The sequence below is a fragment of the Amia ocellicauda genome, unplaced genomic scaffold (assembly GCF_036373705.1).
Source record: "Amia ocellicauda isolate fAmiCal2 unplaced genomic scaffold, fAmiCal2.hap1 HAP1_SCAFFOLD_38, whole genome shotgun sequence".
NCBI lineage: Eukaryota > Metazoa > Chordata > Actinopteri > Amiiformes > Amiidae > Amia > Amia ocellicauda.
The window spans coordinates 837,193-851,005 of NW_027102952.1; the positions used below are offsets into that span (position 1 = coordinate 837,193).

Here is a 13,813-nt window from a genome sequence, read left to right on the forward strand (position 1 = left end):
ATTAATAATGATAATAATATTGATGTTGATACAGACGAATACATCACATACTAGATGACAACCGCATAAAACTAATAATAATGAAAATAGGAATAATAGGAGTATGGAAATAATTTCAAATTATGGTTTATTGGTAAAAAATGAATTGAGAAACAAAGATTAATAACTGCCATCATTTACCCAACTACTATTAACTATGGTGTTGAAGGAGCTGCTGTAATAGTTATTGTAATGTTCTCAGGTATTTAAGTTAGATAAAAGGACAAAGATAAGCACATTGTTTTGAAACTTTGACAACTCCACACAAAAAGAGTATCTACACTAGGAAGTAAAGCTGATTCAATAAACACAGGAGATATGATGCTGCTGACGACAGCTGAGTGCTGTACTGAAATAATTTGATAAATGAGATAAATTGGAATCAAGATTATTATTATTTTGAATTGTCCCTTTACTAGAAACCTTATAGATTGTGCGAATGTCAACTAATGTGATAGAGATGCCTTTTATAAGGACGATCTCTGATGTTGTGTGAACCACACATTGTGTCTTCAGACTGATTTATTCCACATGGCAGATATGCATATTATGAATCGTGTCCTGAAGGAACCGATGTCTGACCCATATGGAGAAGATGCTGGTGTTCTTGTTGAGACACAGTAGGCCGAGGGCGCGGCTTTAAAGACAGCCTCACAGCAACTTGAACAGACCAATGCTGAGGTCCACTACGCTGAAGTGATGCTTGACTCAGTGGAGAAATAAGTTAAAATACTATAATTAAAGGTTTTCCAGATTATAGGAATCTACAATATATTGTGAAACTGCTCAGATGACGTCCGCAGTAGCACATATTCTTCTATTGATAGTTTAATTTATAATGTACTATTAGTGGAGATGTCACATTATTCAAATGAATAGAATGACAGCCATGAAGTCAGAATCAGTCCATTGCCCTTCACTTAAGATTTGTACAATGTATAATGTTTATAAATCAAAACGCAACAAATATATGTACAATACAGTTTACAAACTGAATTTGTAAAAAAGAATGTTTTGCTGACTTTTGTATTCTCTTTGAAGCAACAAAATGTATGTGTTATGTATGTCGTAACTAGGGTTTGACTTTTATGACCTGGGGCTGGATGAAATTTAATTTGAGATGCACTGTAAAAGCTCCAGGAAATTGCAACTGGCCACTGCACCTTCCATAAGAGAGCTCAAACATTTGCTAATGCATTGGTTGCCTCACAGGCACTCTTTCCCTGGTTTGCCCATGTGGCGCATGGTGTTGGCCACACGGGCAAAGGGGGGATGTGTGCATCAGTCTTTTAAATTGGTTTGCCCCAGGTTTTATAGTAACAGCTTAGCAATATTGTAGAACTTGCCACATTTGTCAAGCTCATAATCCTGCAATATGCAAATAGATTGTGTTCAAAAGCTTAAATGTTGTGGATATGAATATATACTTGTAATAATATATAGGTGTTCTAAATGGGTTGAAGCCTATCCCGTAGGAAGGCTGAAGTAGTAAAAGTAGCAAAAATACAGTTAAGGGATGTTATATGTAGATTTCGCATTCCAGGGAAATTTCCAGTGATAGGAACACTCACTTCACTGGGACAATAGTGCAGGAACTATGCAAAGCCCTGCGAGGTAAACAACATTTTCACTGCCCCATCAGGCTCAGTCAGCTGGAGCAGTGGAGAAACAAAATGGGATATTAAAGAATAAGCTGTCTAATATATGCAAACAAACAGGACTCAAACGTCCAGATCCCCTTCCTATAGTCCTAATGACAATGAAATCGTCAGCAAATTGAGAAAAACAGGTCTTTCTCCGTGTGAGATTATTATGGGATGACTTATGAGACTCTCCATCACTCCTCCATTGTCTGTAAGGGAAATGGACATCCACTTGATGGATGATGCTATGTTGTCTTTTTGTATGGGACTAACACGTGCTTTCGAAGCTGTCCATTCACAGATGAAAGCCGCCCAGACTGAACCATCCCAGCAGGTTTACCACCCCTTCCAGCAAGGTGACTGTGTATATCAAAGCACACAAGAGAAAGTCCTCCCAACAGCCCAGGTGGACAGGGCCCTACCAGGTGCTCCTGACCACCCACACAGCTGTGAAGCCTAGGAACGACGACATGGATCCACTCCTCACACTGCAAACTTGCCAATCGAGGCGAACAGCACAACCCTGGTGGAGAACAGAGGGATAAAGGAATTGTTCTTCCACATCAGATTTGACATTACTGTATGTATGCAGGCCCTTGTAATTGCTTTTCCAATACTGCCAACTGGTTATTGATGATTGATTTCACATTGTGGTAGGAGTATCGAGTGAAATGAGTGCTATCCACCTCAACAACACAGCGATAACATGGAGCCGGCAGGTGATCCAGGTCACAATAGAGGTCAAGCAGTGGGAGGAGGAAGACGTGGTGGTCAAAGGTGTAGCGTAAGGTACACTTATAAAATTCAATTAAAGAAGTGAATTTATAGTATCACCTTATCACGAATCCTGGAATCTTGTAGAACTCAATTTCTGTAATAATTGGACGCAGACACCAATTCCAAAGATATAAATTGTCAAATTTATTCAAAAACAAAGACTAAATGTAGCACTACACTAATTATACAAAAGGGAAAAACTAATTAAAATTCAACTCTAGATCAACAAATCAAAGACAAATCACTTCCGTGACCAAATCAAAGACCATGGGATCGCATATGATAACACACAAATCATTAAACAAAAAAGGTTATAAACACATTGACTACAATACCGGTTAGTAAGACGAAGGTGAGTCTCTCATTAGTATTGTTAGTCAGACATTCAATAACTATGCAGGTTAGTATTTATGTCAGGTAACTTCTCGTTATATATATATCAGTCTCATTAACGTTTAGGTGGAGAGAAAGATCCTATCATTACTTGTTACCACAATTTCCCTTAACTGATTATTATTCAATGATTAAGGATAGGCAGGGCCACCTATAATCTGGTGTCTATTAACTTGTGTCAATTTCAGACTAAACAGTTAAACAGGAATGAGAAGATATTTCTCGGCGTTGACAGATTTTATTTCTAAAATTATCAACAAAACAGTTGAATGCAACACACATTTATATTTAAGAAAACTAAATGATATTACACATTCTAGAGTTATGAATCACAGATTAACATTTCTAATTGATTTCTCAAATGTCATGAATCACAAACTCCAAACTGTTAAACTTATGTGAACTTCGTCGCAGAGAGGCCTCTCTGGCTTCGGGCTCAGATAACAGCACACGGCACGAGGTCCGTGTGGTTTGGAACAAAGGCAGTCCGGTTCGGCTTTGTCCAAGAACTTCCACTCAGTCGATGCACCTGGAAGTTGGGGTTTCGCGAATGTAGAGTCTTTTCCAAACAGATTTTCCACTGGTTTGAAGGCTCCAAGGTTGTGCACAAAATCTTCTTTGTAAGCAGGGTTCCACCGTAGTTACTTGAAGACAAAGTCTTTGAGGAAAGCAGGGCCCTGTTTGTTCCAAGGGTCAAGTTTCTTAAGACTCAAATAGCTATTTAAGTGACTGACACTTTCGTATTCAGTCGACTTAGTCAATTGTCCAGCTGTAAAACTCCACTGATCAGGTGGGTCTGTGAAGTTATTTATTTAATAAAGTCCTTTAAAATAATTCTTCGCTCAATCTCCTTCTCATAGTTTAACTCTTCTGTTGCCGGCAACGACTTGGTTGGTTTCTGATTCCGGTTCTGGCAACAGAGCTACAGGTTGAGCTGTGGCAGCGAGTTTCTGGTTCAGGTGAGAGAAAGAGAGAGAGAAAGACTGTCCACTGTTCCTTATAGTCTGTCAGATCAGTAGGTGATTGGTCCCTGAGTTCTTGAGATTGGATTTCGGTTTCAGCCCCCAGTGTCCTATTGGAGGGAGGCTTTATTTATGACTGATGTCAATCCATGCCATCTTTTGGAAATGCCGGTTGGCCTGGGTTCGTAGCTCTATGTCGGGATTTCGGCTCTCATCCACTTCAAAGAGTTTTTATCACCTACGGGCCCCTTTCTCCAGACATCTCATAGCAGAATTCCAAACTATTTGGCCTCTTCTCGGTGCCATCCTCCCCAAAACTGTCACTTTGATGCAAACCAGTTCCAAGCTGATGAGCTAAGGAAATCTGATAACTTTGGGGGGGGAGAGGTCTTCTTTAGATCAGTGCTTCAGCTCAGAGCCCAAATGCTCTTATCCAAATACACCCAACATAACGCTACATATGTATGTATGTATGTATATATGTGTAGAAGGAAAATTAGAAATTATTTTCTTACACCTGTTTTTCTCTCTTGTATACTTAAGAAAGATACGGTCAAGCTAGAAGGTCAGCCCAGAAGATAGTTTGATTTCTGTTTGTTATTTACGATGAGAACCATGGAGACATTGTCAAACGGTATGACCTACGTGCCTGTTCCCTAAAACCATGTGTTGACCTATGAACTCTGTTCTATAATGATATATGTTCTGCTTAGTTAGCCTTTAAGATAACATAGTAATGACTTTCTAGCATGTATGGATGTATGTATGTATGTATATATATGTATATATGTATATGTATGTATGTCCAATTGCTTTGACAATACAAATGAATTGAATTGAGAGGAAGAGATAGAGAGAGAGAGAGAGAGAGAGAAAGAGAGAGAGAGAGACAGACAGACAGACAGACAGCTCAGCGATGACATCACGAGCCTCTCTCAGCTGACTGCTATGACATCACAGAGCACGTACATTCCGTTGCTTGTCGTCTGTCAACCACTCAGTCACTGCTAGCCAGACTGTCCCTAAGACAAAGTGTACAATACTTCAATTATATCTCCTCCAGACAGATAAAGAGTATTAAGAGCTACGATGAAGTTACCCAGGAGACGTAAAAAGCTTGCATCACCTGGTATTTCCTGGAGGTCACCCATCCAAGTACTAACCAGGCCCTGGCCCGTTTAGTTTCCAAGGTCTGACGAGATCGGGCACGTTCAGGACGGTGTTGCCGCAAGCCGAGATGCCTGGCTGCATGATGTCTCTTAAAGGCGGGCGGGTTTTGACGGACCTTCCAGCAAAAAAAAAAAGAAAAAAGAAAAATGGAGGGAAAAATATCAGTGCAGCAAAGGGTGTTGAAAGTTGCCGGGTACGTGTACATTTCTTCAATTGTATCTTCTCCTGACAGAAAGAGAGTATTAAGCGCTACGATGAAGTTACCCAGGAGACGTAAAAAGTTTGCAGTACCTAGTTTTTCCAGGAGGTCACCAATCCAAATACTGACCAGGTCCTGCCACGTTTTGCTTCCTAGATCTGACAAGATCGGGCGCGTTCAGGACGGTGTGGCCGCAAGCCAAAAAGCCTGGCTGCATGATGTCTCTTAAAGGCTGGCGGGTATTGACGGAACTTCCAGCAAAAAAAAGAAAAATGGAGGGAAAAATACCAGTGCAGCAAATGGTGTTGAAAGTAGCCGGGTACGTGTACAAATCCTCAATTATAACACCTCCAGACAGAAAGAGAGTATTAAGAGCTACAATGAAGTTACTCAGGAGACTAAAAAGCTTGCAGCACCAGGTATTTCCAGGAGGTCTCACATTCAAGTACTGACCAGGTCCTGCCCCGTTTAGCTTCCGAGATCTGATGAGATCGGGCGCGTTCAGGACGGTGTGGCCGCAAACCTAGAGGCCTGGCTGCATGATGTCTCTAAAAGGCTGGCGGGTATTGACGGAACATCCAAGAAAAAAAAATAAAAAAAAAATAGAAAAATGGAGGGAAAAATATCAGTGCAGGAAAGGGTGTTGAATGTAGCCGGGTACGTGTACAATACTTCAATTATATCTCCTCCAGACAGAAAGAGAGTATTAAGAGCTACGATGAAGTTACCCAAGTGACGAAAAAAGCTTGCAGCACCTGGTATTTCCAGGAGGTCACCCATCCAAGTACTGACCAGGCCCTGCCCCATTCAGCTTCCGAGATCTGACGAGATCGGGTGCGTTCAGGACGGTGTGGCCGCAAGCCAAGAGGCCTGGATGTATGAAGTCTCTTAAAGGCTGGCGGGTAATGACGGAAGTTCCAGCAAAAAAAAAAGAAATAAGAAAAATGGAGGGAAAAATATCAGTGCAGCAAAGGGTGTTAAATGTAGCTGGGTACGTGTACAATACTTCAATTATATCTCCTCCAGACAGAAAGCGAGTATTAAGAGCTACGATGAAGTTACCCAAGTGATGTAAAAAGCTTGCAGCACCTGGTATCTCCAGGAGGTCTCCCATCTAAGTACTGACCAGGCCCTGCCCCGTTTAGCTTCCGAGATCTGACGAGATCGTGCGCATTCAGGACAGTGTGGCCACAAGCCGAGATGCCTGGCTGCATGATGTCTCTTAAAGGCTGGAGGATATTGACAGAACTTCCAGCAAAATAAAGAAGAAAAAAGAAAAATGGAGGGAAAAATATCAGTGCAGCAAAGGGAGTTGAAAGTAGCCGGGTACGTGTACAATTCTTCAATTATATCTCCTCCAGACAGAAAGAGAGTATTAAGAGCTATGATGAAGTTACCCAGGAGACGTAAGAAGCTTGCAGCACCTGGTATTTCCAGGAGGTCTCCCATCCAAGTACAGAATAGACACTGCCCCGTTTAGCTTCCGAGATCTGATGAGATTGGGCGCGTTCAGGACGGTGTGGCCGCAATCCAAGAGGCCTGGCTGCATGATGTCTCTTAAAGGCTGGCGGGTATTGACGGAACAGCCAGCAAAAAAAAAAGAAATAAGAAAAATGGAGTGAAAAATTTCAGTGCAGCAAAGGGAGTTGAAAGTAGCCGGGTACGTGTACAATTCTTCAATTATATCTCCTCCAGACAGAAAGAGAGTATTAAGAGCTATGATGAAGTTACCCAGGAGACATAAAAAGCTTGCAGCACCAGGTATTTCCAGGGGGTCTCCCATCCAAGTACTGACCAGGCCCTGCCCCGTTTAGTTTCCGAGATCTGACGAGATCGGGCGCATTCAGTACGGTGTGGCCACAAGCCGAGAGTCCTGGCTGCATGATGTCTCTTAAAGACTGGCGGGTATTGACGGAACTTCCAGCAAAAAAAAAAGAAAAAAATAAATAGAAAAATGGAGGGAAAAATATCAGTGCAGCAAAGGGTGTTGAATGTAGCCGGTTACGTGAACAATTCTTCAATTATATCTCCTCCAGACAGAAAGAGAGTGTTAAGAGCTACGATAAAGTTACCCAGGAGACGTAAAAAGCTTGCAGCACCAGGTATTTCCAGGAGGTCCCACATTCAAGTAATGACCAGGCCCTGCCCCGTTTAGCTTCCGAGATCTGACGAGATGGGGCGCGTTCAGGACGGTGTGGTTGCAAGCCAAGAGGCCTGGCTGCATGATGTCTCTTAAACGCTGGAGGGAATTGATGGAACTTCCAGCAAGAAAAAAAAAAAAAAAAAATAGAAAAATGGAGAGAAAAATATCAGTGCAGCAAAGGGTGTTGAAAGTAGCAGGGTACGTGTACAATTCTTCAATTATATCTCCTGCAGACAGAAAGAGAGTATTAAGAGCTACGATGAAGTTACCCAGGAGACGTAAAAAGCTTGCAGCACCTGGTATTTCTAGGAGGTCTCCCATCCAAGTACTGACCAGGCCCTGCCCCGTTTAGTTTCCGTGATCTGACGAGATCGGGACTGTGTGGCCACAAGCCAAGAGGCCTGGCTGCATGATGTCTCTTAAAGGTTGGCGGGTATTGACGGAACTTCCAGCAAAAAAAAAAAAAAAGAAAAATGGATGGAAAAATATCAGTGCAGCAATGGGTGTTGACAGTAGCTGGGTACGTGTACAATACTTCAATTATATCTCCTCCAGACAGATAGAGAGTATTAAGAGCTACGATAAAGTTACCCAGGAGACGTAAAAGCTTGCAGCAACAGGTATTTCCAGGAGGTCTCACATTCAAGTACTGACCAGGTCCTGCCCCGTTTAGCTTCCGAGATCTGACGAGATCGGGCGCGTTCAGGACGGTGTGGCCAAAAGCCAAGAGGCCTGGCTGCATGATGTCTCTTAAAGGTTGGCGGGTATTGACGGAACTTCCAGCAAAAAAAAAAAAAAAAAAAAAGAGAAAAGAAAAATGGATGGAAAAATATCAGTGCAGCAAAGGGTGTTGACAGTAGCTGGGTACGTGTACAATACTTCAATTATATCTCCTCCAGACAGATAGAGAGTATTAAGAGCTACGATAAAGTTACCCAGGAGACGTAAAAGCTTGCAGCACGAGGTATTTCCAGGAGGTCTCACATTCAAGTACTGACCAGGTCCTGCCCCGTTTAGCTTCCGAGATCTGACGAGATCGGGCACGTTCAGGACGGTGTGGCCGCAATCCGAGATGTCTGGCTGCATGATGTCTCTTAAAGGCTGGCGGGTATTGACGGAACATCCAAAAAAAAAAAAAAAAAAAAAAGAAAAATGGAGGGAAAAATATCAGTGCAGGAAAGGCTGTTGAAAGTAGCCGGGTACGTGTACAATTCTTCAATTATATCTCCTCCAGACAGAAAGAGAGAATTAAGAGCTACGATGAAGTTACCCAGGAGACGTAAAAAGTTTGCAGCACCTCGTATTTCCAGAAGGTCACCCATAAAAGTACTGACCAGGCCCTGCCCCGTTTAAATTCCGAGATCTGACGAGATCGGGCGCGTTCAGGACGGTGTGGCCGCAAGCCGAGAGGCCTGGCTGCATGATGTCTCTTAATGGCTGGCGGGTATTGACGGAACTTCCAGCAAAAAAAAAAAAAAAAAAAAAAAAAGAAAAAGAAAAATGGAGGGAAAAATATCAGTGCAGTAATGGGTTTTGAAAGTAGCCGGGTACGTGTACAATTCTTCAATTATATCTCCTCCAGACAGAAAGATAGTATTAAGAGCTACGATGAAGTTACCCAGGAGACGTAAAAAGCTTGCAGCACCTGGCATTTCCAGGAGGTCACCCATCCAAGTACTGACCAGGCCCTGCCCCGTTTAAATTCCAAGATCTGATGAGATCGGGGGCGTTCAGGACAGTGTGGCTGCAAGCCAAGAGGCCTGGCTGCATGATGTCTCTTAAAGGCTGGCGGGTATTGACGGAACTGCCAGCAAAAAAAAAAGAAATAAGAAAAATGGAGTGAAAAATTTCAGTGCAGCAAAGGGAGTTGAAAGTAGCCGGGTACGTGTACAATTCTTCAATTATATCTCCTCCAGACAGAAAGAGAGTATTAAGAGCTATGATGAAGTTACCCAGGAGATGTAAGAAGCTTGCAGCACCTGGTATTTCCAGGAGGTCTCCCATCCAAGTACTGATCAGGCCCTGCCCCGTTTAGCTTCCGAGATCTGACGAGATCGGGTGCATTCAGGACGGTGTGGCCACAAGCCAAGACGCCTGGCTGCATGATGTCTCTTAAAGGTTGGCGGGTATTGACGGAACTTCCAGCAGAAAAATAAAATAAAAATAAAAATAAAAAGATGGATGGAAAAATATCAGTGCAGCAAAGGGTGTTGACAGTAGCTGGGTACGTGTACAATACTTCAATTATATCTCCTCCAGACAGAAAGAGAGTATTATGAGCTACGATGAAGTTCCCCAGGAGACGTAAAAAGCTTGCAGCACCTGGTATTTCCAGGAGGTCTCCCATCCAAGTACAGACCAGGCCCTGCCCCGTTTAGCTTCCGAGATCTGATGAGTTCGGGCGCGTTCAGGACAATGTGTCCGCATGCCAAGAGGCCTGGCTGCATGATGTCTCTTAAAGGCTGGAGGGTATTGACGGAACTTCCAGCAAAAAAAAAAAAAAAAAAGAAAAATGGAGGGAAAAATATCAGTGCAGCAAAGGCTGTTGAAAGTAGCAGGGTACGTGTACAATTCCTCAATTATAACACCTCCAGACAGATAGAGAGTATTAAGAGCTACGATGAAGTTACCCAGGAGACGTAAAAAGCTTGCAGCACCAGGTATTTCCAGGGGGTCTCCCATCCAAGTACTGACCAGGCCCTGCCCCGTTTAGTTTCCGAGATCTGACGAGATCGGGCGCATTCAGTACGGTGTGGCCACAAGCCGAGAGTCCTGGCTGCATGATGTCTCTTAAAGACTGGCGGGTATTGACGGAACTTCCAGCAAAAAAAAAAGAAAAAAATAAATAGAAAAATGCAGGGAAAAATATCAGTGCAGCAAAGCGTGTTGAATGTAGCCGGTTACGTGAACAATTCTTCAATTATATCTCCTCCAGACAGAAAGAGAGTGTTAAGAGCTACGATAAAGTTACCCAGGAGACGTAAAAAGCTTGCAGCACCAGGTATTTCCAGGAGGTCCCACATTCAAGTAATGACCAGGCCCTGCCCCGTTTAGCTTCCGAGATCTGACGAGATGGGGCGCGTTCAGGACGGTGTGGTTGCAAGCCAAGAGGCCTGGCTGCATGATGTCTCTTAAACGCTGGAGGGAATTGATGGAACTTCCAGCAAGAAAAAAAAAAAAAAAAAATAGAAAAATGGAGGGAAAAATATCAGTGAAGCAAAGGGTGTTGAAAGTAGCAGGGTACGTGTACAATTCTTCAATTATATCTCCTGCAGACAGATAGAGAGTATTAAGAGCTACGATGAAGTTACCCAGGAGACGTAAAAAGCTTGCAGCACCTGGTATTTCTAGGAGGTCTCCCATCCAAGTACTGACCAGGCCCTGCCCCGTTTAGTTTCCGTGATCTGACGAGATCGGGACTGTGTGGCCACAAGCCAAGAGGCCTGGCTGCATGATGTCTCTTAAAGGTTGGCGGGTATTGACGGAACTTCCAGCAAAAAAAAAAAAAAAAGAAAAATGGATGGAAAAATATCAGTGCAGCAATGGGTGTTGACAGTAGCTGGGTACGTGTACAATACTTCAATTATATCTCCTCCAGACAGATAGAGAGTATTAAGAGCTACGATAAAGTTACCCAGGAGACGTAAAAGCTTGCAGCAACAGGTATTTCCAGGTGGTCTCACATTCAAGTACTGACCAGGTCCTGCCCCGTTTAGCTTCCGAGATCTGACGAGATCGGGCGCGTTCAGGACGGTGTGGCCAAAAGCCAAGAGGCCTGGCTGCATGATGTCTCTTAAAGGTTGGCGGGTATTGACGGAACTTCCAGCAAAAAAAAAAAAAAAAAAAAGAGAAAAGAAAAATGGATGGAAAAATATCAGTGCAGCAAAGGGTGTTGACAGTAGCTGGGTACGTGTACAATACTTCAATTATATCTCCTCCAGACAGATAGAGAGTATTAAGAGCTACGATAAAGTTACCCAGGAGACGTAAAAGCTTGCAGCACCAGGTATTTCCAGGAGGTCTCACATTCAAGTACTGACCAGGTCCTGCCCCGTTTAGCTTCCGAGATCTGACGAGATCGGGCACGTTCAGGACGGTGTGGCCGCAATCCGAGATGTCTGGCTGCATGATGTCTCTTAAAGGCTGGCGGGTATTGACGGAACATCCAAAAAAAAAAAAAAAAAAAAAAGAAAAATGGAGGGAAAAATATCAGTGCAGGAAAGGGTGTTGAAAGTAACTGGGTACGTGTACAATACTTCAATTATATCTCCTCCAGACAGAAAGAGAGTATTAAGAGCTACGATGAAGTTACCCAGGAGACGTAAAAAGCTTGCAGCACCAGGTATTTCCAGGAGGTCTCACATTCAAGTACTGACCAGGTCCTGCCCCGTTTAGCTTCCGAGATCTGACGAGATCGGGCGCGTTCAGGATGGTGTGGCCGCAAGCCGAGACGCCTGGCTGCATGATGTCTCTTAAAGGCTGGCGGGTATTGACGGAACTTCCAGCAAAAAAAAAAAGAAAAATGGAGGGAAAAATATCAGTGCAGCAAAGGCTGTTGAAAGTAGCCGGGTACGTGTACAATTCTTCAATTATATCTCCTCCAGACAGAAAGAGAGAATTAAGAGCTACGATGAAGTTACCCAGGAGACGTAAAAAGTTTGCAGCACCTCGTATTTCCAGAAGGTCACCCATAAAAGTACTGACCAGGCCCTGCCCCGTTTAAATTCCGAGATCTGACGAGATCGGGCGCGTTCAGGACGGTGTGGCCGCAAGCCGAGAGGCCTGGCTGCATGATGTCTCTTAATGGCTGGCGGGTATTGACGGAACTTCCAGCAAAAAAAAAAAAAAAAAAAAAAAAGAAAAAGAAAAATGGAGGGAAAAATATCAGTGCAGTAATGGGTTTTGAAAGTAGCCGGGTACGTGTACAATTCTTCAATTATATCTCCTCCAGACAGAAAGATAGTATTAAGAGCTACGATGAAGTTACCCAGGAGACGTAAAAAGCTTGCAGCACCTGGCATTTCCAGGAGGTCACCCATCCAAGTACTGACCAGGCCCTGCCCCGTTTAAATTCCAAGATCTGATGAGATCGGGGGCGTTCAGGACAGTGTGGCTGCAAGCCAAGAGGCCTGGCTGCATGATGTCTCTTAAAGGCTGGCGGGTATTGACGGAACTGCCAGCAAAAAAAAAAAGAAAAATAGAGGGAAATATACCAGTGCAGCAAAGGGTGTTGAAAGTAGCCGGGTACGTGTACAATTCTTCAATTATATCTCCTGGAGACAGAAAGAGAGTATTAAGAGCTACGATGAAGTTACCCAGGAGACGTAAAAAGCTTGCAGCACCTGGTATTTCTAGGAGGTCTCCCATCCAAGTACTGACCAGGCCCTGCCCCGTTTAGCTTCCGAGATCTGACGAGATCGGGCGCATTCAGGACGGTGTGGCCACAAGCCGAAAGGCCTGGCTGCATGATGTCTCTTAAAGGTTGGCGGGTATTGACGGAACTTCCAGCAAAAAAAAAAAAGAAAAAAAGAAAAAAGAAAAATGGATGGAAAAATATCAGTGCAGCAAAGGGTGTTGACAGTAGCTGGATACGTGTACAATACTTCAATTATATCTCCTCCAGACAGAGAGAGAGTATTAAGAGCTACGATAAAGTTACCCAGGAGACGTAAAAGCTTGCAGCACTAGGTATTTCCAGGAGGTCTCACTTTCATGTACTGACCAGGTCCTGCCCCGTTTAGCTTCCGAGATCTGACGAGATCGGGCGCGTTCAGGATGGTGTGGCCGCAAGCCGAGATGCCTGGCTGCATGATGTCTCTTAAAGGCTGGCGGGTATTGACGGAACTGCCAGCAAAAAAAAAAAGAAAATTAGAGGGAAATATACCAGTGCAGCAAAGGGTGTTGAAAGTAGCCGGGTACGTGTACAATTCTTCAATTATATCTCCTGGAGACAGAAAGAGAGTATTAAGAGCTATGATGAAGTTACCCAGGAGACGTAAAAAGCTTGCAGCACCTGGTATTTCTAGGAGGTCTCCCATCCAAGTACTGACCAGGCCCTGCCCCGTTTAGCTTCCGAGATCTGACGAGATCGGGCGCATTCAGGACGGTGTGGCCACAAGCCGAAAGGCCTGGCTGCATGATGTCTCTTAAAGGTTGGCGGGTATTGACGGAACTTCCAGCAAAAAAAAAAAAAAAAAAGAAAAATGGATGGAAAAATATCAGTGCAGCAAATGGTGTTGACAGTAGCTGGGTACGTGTACAATACTTCAATTATATCTCCTCCAGACAGAGAGAGAGTATTAAGAGCTACGATAAAGTTACCCAGGAGACGTAAAAGCTTGCAGCACTAGGTATTTCCAGGAGGTCTCACTTTCATGTACTGACCAGGTCCTGCCCCGTTTAGCTTCCGAGATCTGACGAGATCGGGCGCGTTCAGGATGGTGTGGCCGCAAGCCGAGATGCCTGGCTGCATGATGTCTCTTAAAGG

At 43.7% G+C, this 13,813-nt stretch overlaps 4 non-coding genes and 21 pseudogenes across 4 annotated transcripts; all 25 read right to left on the reverse strand.

Moving 5' to 3' along the window:
• Window positions 1–4,928: 4,928 nt before the first annotated feature.
• LOC136734295 (uncharacterized) lies at window positions 4,929–5,047 on the reverse strand (annotated as a pseudogene).
• Window positions 5,048–5,263: 216 nt separating this feature from the next.
• Window positions 5,264–5,382, reverse strand: LOC136733960 (uncharacterized; annotated as a pseudogene).
• A 205-nt stretch (window positions 5,383–5,587) lies between these two features.
• LOC136734168 (uncharacterized) lies at window positions 5,588–5,706 on the reverse strand (annotated as a pseudogene).
• Window positions 5,707–5,926: 220 nt separating this feature from the next.
• On the reverse strand, window positions 5,927–6,045 carry LOC136734004 (5S ribosomal RNA). Its single transcript, XR_010810384.1, has one exon. It is a non-coding gene; the product is annotated as a 5S ribosomal RNA (ribosomal RNA).
• A 215-nt stretch (window positions 6,046–6,260) lies between these two features.
• Window positions 6,261–6,379, reverse strand: LOC136734278 (uncharacterized; annotated as a pseudogene).
• A 216-nt stretch (window positions 6,380–6,595) lies between these two features.
• On the reverse strand, window positions 6,596–6,714 carry LOC136733881 (uncharacterized; annotated as a pseudogene).
• A 215-nt stretch (window positions 6,715–6,929) lies between these two features.
• On the reverse strand, window positions 6,930–7,048 carry LOC136734170 (uncharacterized; annotated as a pseudogene).
• Window positions 7,049–7,270: 222 nt separating this feature from the next.
• LOC136733875 (uncharacterized) lies at window positions 7,271–7,389 on the reverse strand (annotated as a pseudogene).
• Window positions 7,390–7,931: 542 nt separating this feature from the next.
• LOC136733869 (uncharacterized) lies at window positions 7,932–8,050 on the reverse strand (annotated as a pseudogene).
• Window positions 8,051–8,275: 225 nt separating this feature from the next.
• Window positions 8,276–8,394, reverse strand: LOC136734419 (uncharacterized; annotated as a pseudogene).
• A 217-nt stretch (window positions 8,395–8,611) lies between these two features.
• LOC136734330 (uncharacterized) lies at window positions 8,612–8,730 on the reverse strand (annotated as a pseudogene).
• A 229-nt stretch (window positions 8,731–8,959) lies between these two features.
• LOC136734206 (uncharacterized) lies at window positions 8,960–9,078 on the reverse strand (annotated as a pseudogene).
• Window positions 9,079–9,293: 215 nt separating this feature from the next.
• On the reverse strand, window positions 9,294–9,412 carry LOC136734202 (5S ribosomal RNA). The gene has a single exon (XR_010810475.1). It is a non-coding gene; the product is annotated as a 5S ribosomal RNA (ribosomal RNA).
• Window positions 9,413–9,636: 224 nt separating this feature from the next.
• On the reverse strand, window positions 9,637–9,755 carry LOC136734352 (uncharacterized; annotated as a pseudogene).
• A 216-nt stretch (window positions 9,756–9,971) lies between these two features.
• Window positions 9,972–10,090, reverse strand: LOC136734172 (uncharacterized; annotated as a pseudogene).
• Window positions 10,091–10,312: 222 nt separating this feature from the next.
• On the reverse strand, window positions 10,313–10,431 carry LOC136733876 (uncharacterized; annotated as a pseudogene).
• A 543-nt stretch (window positions 10,432–10,974) lies between these two features.
• LOC136733874 (uncharacterized) lies at window positions 10,975–11,093 on the reverse strand (annotated as a pseudogene).
• A 224-nt stretch (window positions 11,094–11,317) lies between these two features.
• On the reverse strand, window positions 11,318–11,436 carry LOC136734311 (uncharacterized; annotated as a pseudogene).
• A 217-nt stretch (window positions 11,437–11,653) lies between these two features.
• LOC136734133 (uncharacterized) lies at window positions 11,654–11,772 on the reverse strand (annotated as a pseudogene).
• Window positions 11,773–11,981: 209 nt separating this feature from the next.
• Window positions 11,982–12,100, reverse strand: LOC136734331 (uncharacterized; annotated as a pseudogene).
• A 228-nt stretch (window positions 12,101–12,328) lies between these two features.
• Window positions 12,329–12,447, reverse strand: LOC136734207 (uncharacterized; annotated as a pseudogene).
• Window positions 12,448–12,656: 209 nt separating this feature from the next.
• Window positions 12,657–12,775, reverse strand: LOC136733871 (5S ribosomal RNA). Its single transcript, XR_010810334.1, has one exon. It is a non-coding gene; the product is annotated as a 5S ribosomal RNA (ribosomal RNA).
• A 224-nt stretch (window positions 12,776–12,999) lies between these two features.
• LOC136734452 (uncharacterized) lies at window positions 13,000–13,118 on the reverse strand (annotated as a pseudogene).
• Window positions 13,119–13,327: 209 nt separating this feature from the next.
• LOC136733883 (5S ribosomal RNA) lies at window positions 13,328–13,446 on the reverse strand. Its single transcript, XR_010810335.1, has one exon. It is a non-coding gene; the product is annotated as a 5S ribosomal RNA (ribosomal RNA).
• Window positions 13,447–13,661: 215 nt separating this feature from the next.
• Window positions 13,662–13,780, reverse strand: LOC136734453 (uncharacterized; annotated as a pseudogene).
• Between the last annotated feature and the right edge of the window lie 33 nt (window positions 13,781–13,813).